Genomic DNA, 19529 nt, shown 5'->3' with positions numbered 1-19529 from the left:
TTGGCGTCTATGTGAGGGAGGGAGGGAGGAAGGAAGGAAAGAAGGAAGGAAAGGAAGGAGAGAGGGAGACATGTATTGGAACTTCCATTTGTGTTAATTTATTATTAAAAAGTATTTTATTTATTAAGTTTATATGCCACCCCTCTCACTTATAAGTCAATTTTAAATCTATATGTGGAGTAGTGGTTAAGATGCTGGGATAGAACTAGGAAAACACAAGGTCCTGTTTCAAAATTAGTGGAAACTTCCTCACCTAACTACTTACAGGCTTGTTGCTGTGAGCATAAAATGAAGAAAGAGCTTGATTCGGGTCCTGGGAACGAAAAACTCTAACCAATAAGAAAAACTAAATAATAGCTGTTGTCACTGCAGTCTCAATGGGCCTTTGGTGTCTGACACTAGCTATTTCGAGGCCTTTATCTGTTAATATATTTGCTGATTGGACTTGTGTTGCTGTTGCAACATTGGTGCAAATCTGACAATATACAGATTGTTAAAAATATAAAGAAATCCATAAAAGTAAAAATCATTAAAGAGAATTCCGGAATTGTTTAGAACTGATGGGTTATGTAAAAGTGAATATACTGCCTACTCGGTTACAGGTAGCTTCTTCTCTCTCACCAAATCTTCTTTCCTTTCTTGGAAAGAATGTGATAGTTAAAGCAAAACAGGCAGAAGGTAAATTGCAGTAACTACTACCTAATTTTGGGTGGACCACCCAGATATGAGATTTTTGCAGCCAGGGGTGGGAATCTACCAGTTCGGACCAGTTCTATAGAATCGGTTGTTATGATTCTGTGCAGTTCGGAGAATCAGCAAATCGCGCCACTGGCACCTCCTTTCTAGCTAATCTAAATCGCTGTTGTACTGCTTTGCCTTTGCCCAAGAGGCTTTCCTGAGGCCCAGTCAGAGGTGGTATTCAGGGGGTTGGGGGTTGGGGGAGAAGTGGCCTGAGAGCAGGACTGAAGCTTCTATTTTTCAGTGCAGACTCAGGCAGCAGATTGCAGAAAGGTAGATCTGCGAGTGAATCTGTGATTCTGCAAGCAACTCAATCTGCTTTGCCTTACAATATTTACATACAAGCCATGCCCAGCCAGTCATGCGACCACCAAGCCATGCCCAGTCAGCAAGCCACACCCACCCAGTCACATGACCAGCAAGCCACACCCACAAATTAGGCCATGCCCTTAGAACCGGTTGTTAAGAAATTTGAATCCCATCCCTGTTTGCAGCGTATGCTGAACTACATGGGTCTTAGGTTGATTCAGCTGTGTGCTTGAGGTCATAAAATTTCATTTTACATAAATTAGTTGTCTTATCTCTTAAAGTCTGATAGGAATTCTTACTTAACATTTTCTTAAATAGTGTAAACCAGGGGTGTCAAACTCAATTTCATTGAGGGTTGCATCAGGGCTGTGGTTGACCTTGGGGACCCGGGCAGGTATGGCCGACTGGGTGGGTGTGGCCAACTGGGTGGGCATGGCTAATTTGATGCCACACCCCAAACTGCTGGCAAGTTTCCTCTTCACATTGGGTAGACTGGCCCGAAGCCAGTCTGGCCCAATGTTTCCTCTTTGCATTGGGTAGACCAGGACGGCCCCGCGAGCCAGATCCAACCACGTCACAGGCCAGATCCAGCCCACGGGCCTTGAGTTCAACACTCCTGGTGTAAACTATAGTATGCAATCCTCAGTATGTATACACAAAAAGCAAACTTTCCAAAAGACACAAGACAGTCCCTTCTGGTTTAAGACATCTTGGTTTTCATAAGTATTCTCCTAGGTAAAAATAAAATAAAATAGGAAAACATCCAAGGAGAACTCATTAACCAGAGGTGGTATTCAGCAGGTTCTGACCAGTTCTGGAGAAACAGTAGTGGAAATTTTGAGTAGTTTGGAGAACCAGCAAAAATGGTTCTGACTGGCCTCACCCCCATCTATTCTCTGTCTCCTGAGTCCCAGCTGATCAGCTGGATCTTCTTTTGCTGCACTGCACAGGAGAATGGAGCTGGAAAGCAGGTTAGTGGATTGGGGAGAGAATGGAGATTTTACAGTATCCTTCCCCTGGAGTAGGGTGGGAATGAGGATTTTACAATATGCTTCCCCTGTCACGCCCACCATGCCAAGTCCACAAAACCAGCAGTATTTTTTTGAATCCCACTGTCATTAACTATATTTTTAGCTTAAAACCTAACCTTGAAAAAAGCAAACGAATTGTTTTCAAAATTTTCTGTTTTTTAAAAAAGGAGGAAAGTTTCTTGAATCATAGTCTGTATTAGTTCCAAGGAATGTGACCACATTTAAATCACAATTAGTTCCTTAAGCATGAATATTCATTTAATAATAGGCATTGAACATTGACCTGATCTATCAAAATCAATAATGTAGCAAGATAGGTGACCTTTTTTCTGGCCAATAAATAATGTGGATCCAACACAAGTAATTCTGCAACAATGTCTTTGATTTTTCTTTTCCTGTTTGAGGTTTTCCTGTGATGTTTATGTAGGATGAGGAGTCCTATTGTTTTACTAGTCATAAATAACCACACATTCTCCCTCCAATTTTATGATGTAATATGACTCCTGAAAAGAAAAAGGCCAGCAGTATGAAATAGAAAATACATTATTTCTGTACTGTTGTGCATGGCTTATTATTAATTAATATAATCACTGTACTACTTTTCTGCTTCTCTATGACAAAAGTGAAATCCTTGACCTACCTACCTTCCTTCCTTCCCCTTTCATTCTCTTTCTTTTTCTTCCTTCACTTTCAAAAGAGTAGCATCTTCCACGGAATAGTAGAGTTGAAAGGAACCTTGAAGCTCTTCTACTCCAACCCCCTGCTTAAGTAGAAGATGTTCCTATACAATTTCAGACAAATGGTTGTCGAATCTCTTCTTAAAAACCTCCAGTGTTGCAGCATGCACCATTCCCCTGGGAGGCAAGCCATTCCACTGGTTAATTGTTGTCACTATCAGGAAATTTCACCTTAGTTCTAGGTTGGTTCTTTCCTTGAATAGTTTTCATCCATTGCTTCTTCTTTTGCCTTGAGGTCTGACAGGACTACAGATCTTTGGCATGGAACAGAATGTTTTAAGAGAGAACTTCAGGTGGATTCCTTGCAGATCTCTAGGTGACCTTAAGCAGGTTGACATGTGAAAGGAAGGGCCTTTCAAATCACATCTTCATAAAGCATGTATTCGATGGTTTTATACTTCCTTACCCAAAGTATATTCATAATCAGAGAAGGCACATACAGAACTGTACCATTATTATTACTATTAGCCAATTGCCAGCGTCAACACATTAATTAGCCAATAGGAAGGGACTACATAAACACGACTCACAGAACAGCCCAAAGTATCTCTTCCAATAGAGAGAAATTCCCTGAAGATGAGCTCCAGCATGAATCCAAAAGCTCAGAAGTGTAAACTCTGGTCCCAGTGATCAACCAAGATTCAACCTTGCATCATTATTCTGGGACATGTACAGTATATTTGCCTTCATTCGTGTACTATTAGGATTTTACAGATAACAATTGGGACTTTGAATTGGGACACAAACTGGCAACAAAGGACTGGATATCATATTGGACTGTTATAGGCAATTGTTTTATTTTCATTATAGATAAAAGATAGCTGTAAGCTACCTTCCATTTTGCTGGGAACAAGATTCCTTGGAGTTTATGGGTTTTCATTTTAAATAGACATATATAGACATTATTCATTGTTGAAAAATTTGTTATCATTAGAAAATTTACTCTGATACCAGACCCAGCTACATTCATCACATGGCTTTAATGTTTTAAATATCTCATTAAATGATTTTAACCAAAATGTCCTGGCTGTGAGAAAACAGCTTTTAAAATATGTAGGGACTCCTTCATTTCCCCCCCACTTTTCTTTACTGTCTAGCTATCCTAAGTGAAATATATTTACATTATATTCAGTTGCTTCCAGCCTATTAATATACTATATTGATCTCCACTTTATCTGATTGTTCAGATGTTAATGGTTTCCATTAGTCCTGCTTTCTAATTTCCAGAGGATCTGATCATAATAAATCTTTCTTAAATCCATTTGCAAGGACTTCCAGATAGAACTGACTGAACTGAGGGTGATGGAGTTTTCTGGAAGACAAGATCAGGCCAATAATTTGATAGCATAAAAATGGAGATTTGCAAAAAAAATTTTTTTTAAAAAAAATCTGTATTTCTCAGAGCTCCAAAGCAACTCAAGCTAAAATACTTTGGTCAATATCAAATGGATTCAGTTCAGGTTTGGGGACTATTTTTAATAAACCATATTCTGAATAAATCACAGAGGTCTGCAAATATGTGAGGCTTGGCTTTCCTTTTTTCTCTGTGAGAAAGTAGTCAAATTACTCTATTTCTTAGAGGAGTAAGTAACCTATTTAGTTTCAATGAAAGATTTAAGAGCTAACATTGTAAGACAGAAAAAATGTCTTGTACATTTTCTACTATAATGTTTTATACAGATCTCTAGATGATACAGGCAGATACAGATATTTCCACATACCTCCATAGTCCTGCCTTAACCACTTTTGCTCTGAGTTAAAAAGTCCCAGTTGCTGTAGTCTTTCTTGTTATGACAGCTTCTCTAATCCTTAATGTTTGGGGTATTTTATTTCACATTCTGTATCCATTAATTCCAAATGTGATCATATCATTGGTTTATTTATAGGATGGTAGCTTTATTTTTAATCCCTGATTTTGTGTAGGCTGGGAAACTAAGTTAGACCAAGCTCTGATTAGACTTGGACGAGAGCTCTCCATCTCTGTAAACCAGACTGGAAACATAAAAAATACAGTCAAAACCAATGACAAACCATATTCAATTATTCCTACCAATGAATGGATCTTTTTTTAAAAAACAAACAAACACCACCACAGCAGTAGCACATTGGGATGATTTTCCCATTGAACTATTCAATAAAATGCTTTCTAAGTCACTTTATTCCCAAGATCTAATTACATGCCATGTGAAGTGTTGTTGTTCCAATGAGCCTTACTTTGCAGTTAGTTTGCTAACTCAAGTCTGAAGTGCAAGTCAGAATGTATAGAATCATGTCCTCTTCCTCCCCTTCTTCTTCTTCTTCTTCTTCTTCTTCTTCTTCTTCTTCTTCTTCTTCTTCTTCTTCTTCTTCTTCTTCTTCTTCTTCTTCTTCTTCTTCTTCTTCTTCTTCTCCTCCTCCTCCTCCTCCTCCTCCTCCTCCTCCTCCTCCTCCTCCTCCTCCTCCTCCTCCTCCTCCTCCTCCTCCTCCTCCTCCTCCTCCTCCTTCGTAAAATCTGCTATCATTTGCCATTGGAGCGACATTTTTATGGAAACCCTTTACCCTGTTTGATCCCACTTAGTTAAATGAAGATGGCTGTGTTTTTTAAATCTACTAAGTGCTGCAATGCATTTTTCATTGATGTATGCTGAGCATCCATGCAGTAGCAGGAAAATGAAGCCAAAAGAAAGAAGCAGTTCAGCTGCAGGAAAAGTGAAGCTGGAGAGACAAATATACGTGCTCTGGGGCTGGATGAGAATTCAAAGGGGAGAGACTTCATATTCATTGAAGTCTCTCCACTTGCATTAATTTGAATTTGCATGAATTTCCCAAGAAAATAAAAAATATGGGAGGAAAAAGGCTCATCCTCCGGTAAATTCCAACCTAAATTTGAATCATTTTCCTGGATTCAATTGAATTTACCTTGATTGAAGCTCTGAGCTTGGATACAGCTAAAATCCTTTCCAACTCTTTTATTCTGTTATTCTTTCTATGATCAAATGTATCCATCCCATCAAGCCCAAAGGAAGTCCGGAATAGTGTAGATTGTAGAATCTCCTGCCATTGGCAGGGAGTTGGACTAAAAGACCTCGAAGTTCCTTCCAACCCTATTATTCTAGGTTTTAAATAAATGATAAGTTTACTTGAAATGCTGTTCTTCCCAAGTAATTTCTCTCTGTGTGCTTACTTATATGTATAAGTTAAAATTGAATGCCTTAACCATATGAAAAGAGAAAGAGATAAATTTCTAAGAAATGGGAAAATATGGATTAGCCATGTTTTGGAGAGGGGGAGAGGTAGACAATGAGATATCTTCGCTTATGGCTATTCTGTTGATCAATGTTGGTCCATCAAGCTCAACAGTTAAAATCTCAGACCGTTTTTTCTCAGCCCTGAGTTTGAATTTTATGAATGTAAAATATTATAGATGTGTACAAAAGGATTTCAACATCCAATTTGTTATGTTTGGAGGAGTGGGCGGAATAACGGAGACAAGGCATCGGGTAGTGACACAACTCTTTAATAGTGACTTCAGAACAGAGCAACCAACTTGGGCAGCAGCAGCTCTTTTATAGAGCTGACTGCTGCCGCAATAACCAATGAGAACGAGTTTAACCGCACTTAGTCTTCCAATCCGGGACGGCCGCTGTCAGCCAATCAGGTTAGCCAAAGGCAGCCAATCATGATCGCTTACTTGTGGACCAATCCGAACTGCAGGTTTACGAGCCTACGGTTGGAGCGAAGATTGAAGAGTTTTTAATAATGAGTTTATTTAGTTAGTTCGTAACACAATTATTGTGCTCCCATGACATGAAATGCTGTCTTTGCTTGTTTTGTTTCACCACTTCTCATTCTCATAGTATTTCCATGTAGCAAAATCTAGTAATTAAAAAAAAACCAAAAATCAAATAATAAAATATCTCTATTCAGTAACACTAGGTGTAGCTGGCAAAAACAACAACAACAAAGAATATCCTTGGCCACTCTAGAAGTGCTCTCAATTTTCAGCAGGAGTACTCCACACTGATACTATAATGGATTCTACATATTTGATTATCTGGCAGATTAGTACTAATTTCAAGATTGCTCTTAGTCACGCATCTTCATATGTGCTCTGGGGAATATGCACATGTTTTCCTATGAAAAAGGGAGAATGTGAGCTCATCAACCATGTAAGATGAGGTAGTCAGAATAACAGCCATTCTTTATTATATCTATAGACAACATATAATTCTGACAGATAAGATATGAATAATAACAATTCTCTTTGCATAAAGGTTTAGATGACTAAAAATAGAACTTGTGCAATTTGTAAACCACTGTGCAAAAATGAATTTGTCATTTGGATCCAGACAAAACGGTTTTATACAGACAGCACCTTTTTTTAGGCATCTCAACTTACAACTGCAGTTGAACCTAAAATTTCCATTGCTAAAACAAGACAGTTGTTAAGCAAGTTTTGCCTCATTTTACAACCTTTCTTGCCACAGATGTTAAGTGAATCATTGCAGCTGTTAATTTATTAACATGGCCTCTTTTATCGGCTACATAGGGCTTTCCGGAAGGCATCTGAAGGTGAAACGAAAGCCAGGGGGCGCCACCCAAATCAATCCGGAACCCATTTCTCATCTGCAAAGAGCTTTCCGGAAGGCTCTGACGGCGAAATGGAGGCCAGGGGCAACTCATGCAAGCGGCCACAGAAGAAGTGGGCCAGCAGCAGGCTCCTGCTTTGGTGGGGCTGTTGGTGTTGCTGTGGTGAGGTGAATCAATAATTAGACCCCCACCCGAAAAGAAGCCCTAGACATTTTTTCGGGGGTCAAAAGAAAATAAGACCTCATCATATTTTCGTGGAAACACAGTAAAAAAGTTGGACTGCTTTAATCAATAACAGGAAAGTGAATGTTTTAAAGTAAAGGTAAAGGATAAAAGAGCCGTGGTGGCACAGTGGTTAGAATGCAGTACTGCAGGCTACTTCTGCTAACTGCCGGCTGTCTGCAATTTGGCAGTTCGAATCTCACCAGGCTCAAGGTTGACTCAGCCTTCTATCCTTCCAAAGTCGGTAAAATGAGGACCCAGATTGTTGGGGGCAGTATGCTGACTCTGCAAACTGCTTAGAGAGGACTGTAAAAGCACTGTGAAGTGGTATATAAGTCTAAGTGCTATTGCTATTCCCCTGTCCAGTTGTATCTGAGTCTAGGGGGTGGTGCTTATCTCTGTTTCTTGCCCGAGGGAGCCAGCATTGTCCAAAGACATTTCTGTGGTCATGTGGCCAGCTTGACTATATGCCAAGGCACATGTAACATTGTTAGTTTTCCACCAAATTTGTACCTATTTATCTCCTCGCATTTGCATGCTTTCGAACTGCTAAGTAGACAGGAGCTAGGGAAAGAAATGGGAGCTCACCCCATTGCAAAGCGCTCAGGTCTCAAACCTGGGCTGTCAGCTCAGCATCTTTAACCACTAAGCCATTGCATACCTTGTTTTTAAAGTAAGAATTTTAAAAGATGGGTCTTAATGAGCCTGTTAAAAAGACAGAGTGGTGACAAATTTCAGTCCTAGGAAGATTAGTTTCCATTCCATTTTGATGCCAGTGTTGGGCCTGTTTGCACTCCACTCCACTATCTGGTACTCAGAAAAGTATTTTGGAGGAGCCTTCAATGGGGCCCATGGAATTTGGGATCTCAGGACCAGTCATGGTTAATGAACAACCAGAGTTTGGTCATCTGCTTTCTGCTGTTTCCATAAGCTTGGAAAATGGTCAACCATCTGGAATCCATATTGTACAATTTTGGATGGTGTTCAAATTGAGAGAAGGAGGTCATATGTTTCACAGCCTGGTCATCTGATAAAGGCTCTGTGAGTCAAAAACATTTTCAACAGCAACTTATAATATATGCTTTGATCCCATTCACTCCCCTCATTCCCCTCCACTTCAAAACTATACCAAGATATGTGCTTGATTATTGATGGAGAAAGCCAAGAGAAGGCTAGACAGTTCTCAAACAAGCCATTTTGTTTTACCCAAACTTCAGAGTGTTGTGTGATTTAAAGCACTCAGCTCGCCTCTTTCTCAAACAGCTGCTTTTTTAAAAAAAAAATTATTTTAGCATTTTTAGACAGTAGAGGGAGCTGTTGGTATTAGTTTTGGCACCCTGGTTGCCTATTTTCCTTTGTCATTTAATTCAGTGTTTGAATTCGAGCCACAGTTTTAAATGCACTGGCATTAATATGCACAATGGAACATGGAAAAGGAGATAAGTGCCTCTAAAGCTTCAACATTTCTTTCAGATTTCAGGAAGTTTTTCTGGGATATGTTTTTTTTTTTAAAAAAAAATTCATCTAAGTTCAGATGTCAGTAATATCGGCTATTCTAATTACAAGAAGCTCTTAACTGGTTCACTCTGCAAAAAAAAAAAAAAAAAAAAGAGTAACATACACTTTTTAAAATAGAAGAAAATGAACTTCAGCTGTTTTGAGAGTTAGGAATTCATTTTTTCCCTCCAGTTTCTGAAGAGGGATTAAATAGGAGCACGGGTATTTTTAGTTTTATTTTGGGAGGTCTTTGGGGGATCATTAAGAAGGTTAAAATTTACGGCAGGTTCAAAAACCGCATTGGTCTTTTGGTAAAGCCCACTTTGCTCAATTCATCGCTGTCAATGGACTGAGACCAATTTATATACCCAGCAAAAAACATGCCATTTGAATCATATTCGTTTACTGAAATAATACAAATAAATCTCACAGAGGCAGGTCATTTTTTTCAGGTATTATTTTGGAATGGGACATCAGGTTTAAAAGTAGCCAATTGCATAGTCCTGCTTTCTCCTTTTGTAGTGCACGGAAGTCTAATAAGCTGGCAGGGAGCCAGAAAGGACAGTGTGGACAGCCATGGCTTCAAAACTCATGTGGAAAAAAGGAGTGGGAAGGGACAAATTAACTTGCTGGAGATTTGACTTTTTAGTTTCTGCTGCTGTTGCTTTTTTGGTCTTGAACAATTCTTTTCTACTTCTCCTCTATATAACATGAATTGATAGAAACTGAGGCCAGAGGAGTCTGCTGGGAAGGGGAACGATCTTCATTTATTTGACACTCCCACACAGATGCTCCTGGGCTAGGACATAACACAGACAAATGGCAGAATCCAGGTTTTATTTAGGTTAAGGTTGTGTGTCGAGCAAGATGATGTACATAGTAAGGAAAAAATATGCAAGAACTGTTACCAAGGCAAAAAAAAAAAAAAGGGTCAAAACATTATAAGTTTTGGGAAACAAAATAATATTCAGAAGCATCTCATGCAAATGCCTCACTGATTCACTGGAGTATCAAAACAAGGGTAAGGCTAGTAAAATCAAACTTGCCAAGATTCTGTTATTGTAACTTATCTCAATAAAGTATAGTTCAAAGTCCTCCTATGGAGTTGATTTTCTGGTCCGATCTACCTCGTGGGACTGACAGGTTGCTATAATCCATACATAAAGAAAGCTACTGTACCTCCAGTCTTGATTTTGGATCAAAGAAAGCACTTGGGCACCTGCTAAATATCACATCAGTGGCAAGGGAACACTTTTTGCTGAGTTAATAAGTTCGCATCAATAGTACAATGATTAAAGGCCGATAGTGACAATATTGTTCCTCATTTCCCACAAAATAGAACATTAGTAATCTCCCTGAAAAGGACCCATGCAAACAGATTCATTCATTTGTTCATTCAAAATATTATGTGAAGTCCGCCATTTCATCTAAAATTTCCACATCCACTTTAACCAGTACAGGACAAAGATCCTGGGGAAACATCCTTCTGCGCTGCTTGTTTGACATGCCCACTCTTCAATCAGAAATGGAAACAATATGTATAGGTGTCATTTAGTAGCATTTGCCTTACAGACCTGGTCATTTCAGATCACTGAAATTATTAATTGGAGTGTTTCTGCAGCCTTCATTATTCCTACCATCTTCCTGGAAAATTCTCTTATTCTAGGATGATACAGAAAATTCAAATCGTCACTGGAGTCACCAAATAGTCAACTTTACAGAAAACCCCAACCTCTAATTGGATCAACAATCCAGGCCAAGTGCTAGATTTAAAGATAAGAAGCCAAAAGAAAGAACAGGAGATACATTTAGCATCTGAACAGCTGATTTCATTTGTTCATTATCTTCCCCAGCATTAATTATTCATTCATAATTGTCTCCAAATTTATTTATTTTATTTTATTTATTTATTTGATTTGCCAATTGTTTACAAGATAATAAGTATAAATGTATACATAGTTGTGAATACATGAAATGGGTACATATAAGAAAAATAAAAGAAGAATAAGAGAAACAAAAGGACAGGGACGGTAGGCACGTTGGTGCGCTTATGCACGCCCCCTACAGACCTCTTAGGAAAGGGGTGAGGTCAATAGTAGACAGTCTAAGGTTAAAGTTTTTGGGGTTTGGGGAAGAAACTACAGAGTCGGGTAGAGTATTCCAGACATTGACCACTCTATTGCTGAAGTCGTATTTCCTGCAATCAAGTTTGGTGCGGTTTACTTTGAGTTTGTATCTATTGTGTGCTCTTGTGTTGTTATGGTTGAAGCTGAAGTATTCATTGACAGGTAGGACATTGCAATGTATGATTTTATATACCATGCTTAAGTCAGACCAAAGACGGTGTAATTCAAGGTTTTCTAGTTCTAGAATTTCAAGTCTGGTGGCATAAGGTATTCTATAACGAGTAGAAGAGTGGAGAACTCTTCTTGTGAAATATTTCTGGACTTTCTCAATTGTGCTAATATCAGATACATAATGTGGGTTCCACATATGTAACTGTTATATAAACATATAGCTAGAGAGCCATCTCAGCCTAGATTAAGGTGCTGGATTAGGAGCTGGAAAGGCCACATTCTAGACTTCCTTCAGCTACCGAAATCACCTGGGTGACTTCAGGTAAGTTGTTCCCTCCTAGCCCTAAAGCAACATAAGGCTATGCAACAGGTTGCCTGGAAAACAAAACCTTTGGTTGCATCACACATTGATCATCTTCATTGTAAGAACTAGGCACATACAAAACACAACACAGGGCCTTCCAACCAAGTGGGATAAATAGTAAGAAAATTTAGAACTTGCTTGTGCTCTTTGTTTTAGTGTATCTTGGTCTCTGTGGGGAGATGCAAGTGATCCTCACATCAATGATACATTCTTCTATCTATGGAAAAGTGTGATTTTCCATAACCCGATAATTTTTTCCAATCACAAGACTGAGGGATACGCACCTACCTTTTATGTACATGCACATTCATATATCTGCACTAGAGTACCCGTCTAACCATAATGCATTTGATGTAAGTCATGCTACAGGAAGTTCTTAATTTATGCCGGCAATGGGGATCAGAATTTCTATGGCTAAACAAGGCCGTTGTTAAGTGAGACATGCCCAATTTTATGACCTCTTTTGCCACAGTGGTTACGCAAATTACTGCAGTTGTGAAGTGAATCATTCAGTTGTTAAGCAAATCCAGCTTCCCCCCACCCCCCTTGGCTTTGCTCATGGGAAGGTCACAAATGGTGATCACATGATCTTGGGTAAGTGCAACTGTCAAAAATACATGCCAGTTGCCATGCCAATTTTTTTTATACATGACCATGGGGATCAGTGGTGGGATTCAAAAATTTTTTTACTCCCGGTTCTGTGGGCATGGCTTGGTGGGCGTGGCTTTGTGGGCATGGCAGGAGAAGGATACTGCAAAATCCCCATTCCCTCCCCACCCCACTAACCTGCTTTCTAGCTCCGTTCTCCTCTGCAGGGCAACAAAAGAAGACCCAGCAGATCAGATGGGACTCGTGAGGCAGAGAATTGATGAGGCAGGACCAGTCAGAGGTGGCATTTGCCGGTTCTCTGAACTACACAAAATTTCCGCTACTGTTTTTCCAGAACTGGTCAGAACCTGCTGAATACCACCGCTGGTGGGGATACTGCAACAGTCGTAGGTGCCAAGACCAGAAATGAGAAATAACAGAGGGATAGAATCAAGATCACGTGAAGTGTTAATACCACTTTACAATGCCTTGGTAAGGCCACTCTTGGAATACTGCATTCAGTTTTGGACCCCACGATGTAAAAAGATGTTGAGATTCTAGAAAGAGTGCAGAGAAGAGCAACAAAGATGATTAGGGGACTGGAGGCTAAAACATATGAAAAATGGTTGCAGGAGCTGGGTATGTCTAGTCTAATGAAAAGAAGGACTAGGGGAGACATGATAGAAGTGTTGCAATATCTCAGGGGCTGCCACAAAGAAAACAGAGTCAAGCTATTCTCCAAAGCACCTGAGGGCAGGACAAGAAGCAATGGATGGAAACTAATCAAGGAGAGAAGGAACTTATAACTAAGGAAAAAATTTCCTGACAGAATAATTAATCAGTGGAACAACTTGCCTTCAGAAGTTGTGCATGCTCCAACACTGGAAGTTTTTAAGAAGAGATTGGATAACCATTTGTCTGAAGTGGTGTAGAGTTTCCTGCCTAGGTAGGGGGTTAGACTAAAAGACCTCCAAGGTCCCTTCCAACTCTGTTATTCTATTCTATTCTAAGTCACTTTTCAGTGCCATTGCGACCTGGAATAGTTGCTAAACACAACTAAGGCCCAAAATTTGTGTTGCTAAGTGAGACCTTGGTTAAATAAGTTTTGTTCCATTTTATATTTCTTGTCACAGTTGTTAAATCAGGGGTGCAAACTGGTGACCCACAGGCTGGATGTGTCACACGCAGGCCACGCCCACCCCAGCTCCGCGAAGGGGAAAAAACATCGTGAAGCATCACGTGACGGCAATGTGATGCAGTGAGTTTGACACCCGCGTGTTAAGTGAATCGCTGCAGTTGTTAATTTACTAACCCAGTTTTTAAGTGAGTCAGACTTCCCCACTGACTTTGCTTGTCAGAAGGCCACAAAAGGTGATCACATGACCCCGGGGCACTACAATCATCATAAATCTGTGTGATGACCCAGGAAGCGGCACACATGTAATAAATTCCCAAACGTAAATAAACTTCCTTTAATGCCTCCAACTTGGCTTCATTGTTCAATTGTTCGCAGTTGGAGATTAAACTCTTTCCAAAATAGTCTCCAAAAGAAAGAAATACAGTCCAAACTCAAAGAACAGATAACAGAGAAATAAAAAACCAAAACAAACTGCACTGAAGGAATTTCCACAACAGACCAGGATAAGTAATTACAAACTTCAAGAAGATAACAAGGCACAGTTTGTTGGAAGAACGCCAACCAAGATAAACCTCAGCCAGAAATAAAACACACTTTGCTTCTAGCAATGCTGTGTTTTAAATGCCCCTCCTTTATACTATTCCCTTCAGCTGCAGCCAATGAGGGGGATCATGGCTGCTTCCTTTCCCATAAGCCATGTTGTTCCCTTCTCCATTCCTCCCTGCATGCCCTAGGATGAAGAAGGAATGGGCCTGGGTCTTCCTCTGACTGCCCAGCCGGCCTCTGCTCTTTCCCAGCCTCCTCCACAATCTCCGGAGCCACACTTCCACTCCCTGTCAGCTATTCCCCCTCTCCCTCGGAGTCAGTCTCCATCAGGGGCATGACAATATGAGTCAGTTGCCAAGCATCTGAATTTTGATCATGTGCCCCTGGGGATGCTGCAAAAGTCATTACTGTGAAAGTCAGTAATTAAGTCACCTTTTTCAGTGCCGTTATAAGTTTGAATGGTCACTAAATGATCTGTTGTAAATCGAGGACTACCTGTATATGATAAGTGCCTGGGTAGGTTAACTGTTTTAAGTAACACAATTGGATCCAGTTAAAAATGTCTTACACACGCTCAGTAAAACTTGATTCACAAATCGTGCTCCTTTAAGAACAGAGATGGAAAACATGAAGTGAACAAAACTTTGTTTCTCTGATTTCACTATGTTTATCTAAAAAACTGGCTAGGATGTACAGGAGATGGAAGTGCCATACCTTCAAAAGGATGAGGCTGAAAATGTCTCCTTCGTCTGTACGCAAATCCAGTCAAGTACTTCAAATTCTTCTCTCCCACTATTGTTTAGAACAGGGGTCTCCAACCCTGGCAAATCTGGCTGAGGAATCCTGGGAGTTGAAGTCCACTGGCTTAGAAGGCCCTCATTTACATTCTAAGTCTCCAAACTGAGGTATTTATATGTGGAATGTTGGAATAGGACGGCTTCATTTCTCATTTCAAAAAACAAAGCATTTTTCAGCACTTAGAATAGCAAAGAAAGGCTGAAATCCTTGAAAACCTGAGCTCGCTGCCTTGCATAACCTTTTCTTTTCTCCAAAGGATGAAAAGAGCAAGCTACGAAACAGAACCGATGTTCTGTTCCTTCCTTCTCACCTTGCTTGACTCTGAGCCAAACGGACCATGGTTCTGAAAGAGTTAAGCTTGGACCTTAGGATTCTGTATTGAAAGAGAGCTAAATATGGGCAAAGCATTTGCTAATGGTGCATATCCCCTTACAGGTAGTCCTCGACCTACAACTATTATGAGCCGTGGTGGCACAGTGGTCAGAATGCAGTACGGCAGGCTACTTCTGCTGCCTGCTGGCTGCCTGCAATTTGGCAGATTGAATCCCACCAGGCTCAAGGTTGACTCAGCTTTCCATCCTTCCAAGGTGGGTAAAATGAGGACCCAGATTTGTTGGGGGCAATATGCTGACTCTATAAACTAGAGAGAGGGCTGTAAAGCACTGTGAAGTGGTATATAAGTCTAAGTGCTAGTGTTATTTGTTTAGCGACAATTTAAAGATACCACAGCACTGACAAAACAGCCATGTGATCAAAAGTGGGCACTTGGCAATCAGCAATGATTGCAAGGTCCTGGGTCAGCTGATCGCCTTTTGCAATCTTCCCGGCTGCCTTCTGACAAGCTAAATCAAGCCGAATTTGCTTGATGACTGTTTGCTTCACTTAACAACCACAGAAAACAAGGTCGTAAAATCATTCATCATACTAACTTAGCAGCAGAAATTCTGGGTTTCAATTATGGTCGCAGATTGAGGACTGTCTGCACCCTTTTTGTCTTAAGCTGGGAGAAAGAACTTTCTGAGTGGATATATACAATAAGATAAACTCTACACCTAAATTAACAAATTACAATTTCTGTGTTCTCAAAACATGATAAATCCAGAACAGAACAACAGAGTTGGAAGGGACCTTGGAGGTCTTCTAGTCCAGCCTCCTGCTCAAACAGGAAACTCTTACAATATTTCAGATAAATGATTGTCCAATCTTAAAAACTTCCAGTGTTGGAGCATTTACAACTTCTGAAGGCAGGTTGTTCCACTGATTAATTGTTCTGTCAGGAAATTTCTCCTTAGTTCTAGGTTGCTTCTGTCCTTGATTAGTTTCCACCTGTTGCTTCTTGTCCTGCCTTCAGGTGCTTTGGAGAATAGCTTGACTCTGACTTCTTTGTGGCAGGCTCTTAGATGTTGGAACACTGCTATCATTTCACCCGTCTTTCTTTTCATTAAACTAGACATACCCAATTCTTGCAACCATTTGTCATATGTTTTAGTTTCTAGTCCTGTAATCATCTTTGCTGGTCTTCTTTGCACTCTTTCTAGATCTCAACTTCTTTTTTACAACATGGTGACCCAAACTGGATGCAATATTTCAAATGTGGTCTTACCAGGGCAGTATGAAGTTTATTCATTTATTTATTTGTTTGATTTGTCAATCGCTTACAAGATAATAGGTATAAGTATATACATAGTTATGAATACATGAAATGGGAACATATAAGAAAAATAAAAGAAACAATAGGACAGGGATGGTAGGCATGTTGGTGCGCTTATACACGCCCCCTACAGACCTCTTAGGAAAGGGGTGACATCAATAGTAGACAGTCTAAGGTTAAAGTTTTTGGGGTTTGGGGAAGAAACTACAGAGTCAGGTAGAGTATTCCAGACATTGACCACTCTGTTGCTGAAGTCGTATTTCCTGCAGTCAAGTTTGGTGCGGTTAACCTTGAGTTTGTATCTATTGTGTGCTCTTGTGTTGTTATGGTTGAAGCTGAAGTATTCATTGACAGGTAGGACATTGCAATGTATTATTTTATATATACCATACTTAGATCAGACCAAAGATGGTGTAATTCAAGGTTTTCTAGGTCTAGAATTTCAAGTCTGGTGGCATAAGGTATTCCACAACGAGTAGAGGAGTGGAGAACTGTTCTTGTGAAATATTCCTGGACTTTCTCAACTGTGCTAAAGTGGTTCTAACATTTCCTGTGATCTCTGTTAATGCAGCCTAGGACTGTGCTGACCTTTTTGGCAGCTGCAGCATGCTGCTGGTTCACATTTAAATAATTGTCCACTAGGATTCCAAGATCCCTCTCACAGTTTTTGCTCCTTAAATACAGGTAAACACTCTGAAAAAGTAAGACTACCAGCTATCCTGCTAAGTTTCTGCTTCAAGGTCTGGAAATCCATTTTAAAAAAATCAAAGCTATGAGTTAACACAATTGGCTTAGTTCGCATCTAAACACAATTATTATGCTATGACAACACACAGAACCACAAATTTTGTTTTAGTCTACCCCAGGACGGTCAAACTCGTGGCTCGTGGGCTGGATGCATCACGCGCTGGCCATTTCACGGCCGGTTTAGCAAAGCGGAAAAAAGTCACAATACGTCATGTGACAACACTGTGACGACACGGGTTTAACAATCCAGGTCTACCCAATTAGGCAGGGTAGGGAATTATGGCCTCTTTGTGACCTGTGGACTTCAAATCTTGGAATTGTTGAGCCAGCATGGAATTCTGGGAGTTGAAGTCCATAGGTCATAAAGGGGCCATAATTGCCCATCTCTACCCTTGCCTACCCTACCTATGTTGTTGTTGTGGTTAGCCGGCAGCAGGTGCAGATGGCTGAGGAGAGCAATGACTCTGATGATGGGCCAGGACCATCAGGGACTGGACTGCTGCCTTCAGAGATTGTGGGGGCTGGCAGCAGTGATGAGGTTCCCGAGAATCCTGTGCCAAGTGCACGTGAGCGCAGGATAATTCGTAGAAGAGAACAGCTGGAGCAGCACAGGCAACTCGGGAGTAATGGCCCTCCCTCCAGGGAATATAAGCCTGGTTTCAAATGTTTTTTGCTTTTGCAGAAAGCAAAAACTTTCTAAGGATCCAGCATTGTGTGTAGAGACTCCAGCTTATCTGAAGAATTCTGTCAAGGCTTTTCTGGTTGGACTAATTGGCTGCAAGCCATCTTTTATCTACAAAGAAATTTATTTGTAGATTAAAGCTGTGAAGGTTTGAGTTGCTGCGTTTGTTTGAGGTTTTCTTGCTGGTAACAGGGTTGGGTCAGAACAGTTGTAGAGACCATAATATTTTTTCCCATGTACCATCTTCTGCAATTCCTAAATAATTTCTCCAGACGATTAAAGGCCCTCATGAATAATGAGGGATGAAATTTTGGTGGCTCTCAGTGGAAATAAGGTATACCAACTATTCCTTCTTTAAGCTTCAGTTAACCTTTTAGGATCTAAACTGATTGAGTGCAATTCTTGTATTCTCTGTGCCTTATTCCACATTCAAGTCTCCTGTTCCTTCACAAAGGTTTCTGGAAAAGGACAGGGAGAGTAAAAATGCAGTTGTTCCTCTTTAAATTTGCCCATTTACAAGATCTGAGCTCTTGTAATAAGAATACATTTCAGTTCTATTAAAACATTCCTAATCTTAAAATAGCCAATCAATATGCAGAGCCTTTATAAAGCAACTCTAAAAAAACAAATAAAGCAGGAGAATGAAATAATGTTTAGAAGTCTTTATTGGTCAAGTTGATTAACAGTAATAGTAGTGCAGATTCCATAAATAATTGGACAGTGTTGAGGGAATTATTTGTTCAGTAGAGTGATGGCGTTCGGAAAAAAAACTGTTCCTGTATCTAATTGTTCTGGTGTGCAGTGTTCTATAGCGTCACCTCGAGGGAAGTACTTGAAACAGTTCATGTCCGGAACCTGAGGGGTCTGCAAACATTTTCACAGACCCCTTTTTGACTCGTGCAGCATTTAATACATCATGAAAGGAGCAAATACATCTAATTAAAATATGTAGCAATAAAACAATTGCCAATCCCTTCTGAAAAATCTTTAAAATGTTTCAGAAAAATTTATCCAGAATTGTGGATAATTCTATATCTAGTTGCCTTCATCTAGCTCTTATGGAGTTTTGGAGTATTTCACCATTGGATATATCCTCACGAAGATGGATTGATGGTCTTAACCTGTGTGCCAACTACGTAACATCTAAAAACAATGATAACACTCAGTGGTGGAATTCAAAATATTTTACTACCAGTTCTATGGGCATGCGTTTCCTGTTCTAAAATGTTCTTTGTGTTCTCGCCCTTGCGGAGCATTCTAAAAAGGTAATTGAAAGACTGAAAAGTAAATGAAAATTTATCTTACCGTCAGCCCTGGTGAGTAAAACAGCTGAAGCACAGCAACTCTGCCACGTCTATCAGCTGAGCTACAAACAAAGAAGATATAGGACAGGAAAGGGCACGTGCGGGTGGGTGGGGCCAATTGCTGACCAGTGCTGCTGGATCGCTAGGACCGTTGTGAACCAGCAGCATACCATCACTGGTAACACTCACAATAAATGGGCAGATTCCTCAAACAGCTATCAGTGCCCAGCAATTCACAAAACTATCACTAGCATAATGAAGTTCTGCAGTTAACACTGGACAGCTGCAATATGTATTTTTCATTACAGCAT

The 19529-nt window shown here is 40.1% G+C and overlaps 1 long non-coding RNA gene across 1 annotated transcript in view; it reads right to left on the bottom strand.

The window, feature by feature from the left end:
- LOC148132456 (uncharacterized) overlaps positions 1–19266 on the bottom strand; it is a 29581-nt gene extending 10315 nt beyond the window's left edge. Inside the window, exon 1 of the long non-coding RNA XR_015747344.1 lies at positions 19220–19266. This is a non-coding gene — a long non-coding RNA (uncharacterized LOC148132456). The remainder of the gene's footprint in view (positions 1–19219) is intronic.
- Positions 19267–19529: the final 263 nt, after the last annotated feature.

The sequence above is a fragment of the Notechis scutatus genome, chromosome 2 (genome assembly GCF_049901735.1).
Source record: "Notechis scutatus isolate UNSWTSFEM ecotype Mainland chromosome 2, rNotScu1.2, whole genome shotgun sequence".
In the NCBI taxonomy this organism is placed as follows: Eukaryota; Metazoa; Chordata; class Lepidosauria; order Squamata; family Elapidae; genus Notechis; species Notechis scutatus.
Note: the sequence above shows the minus strand (reverse complement) of the source record. Positions and strands in the feature narration are given on the sequence as shown.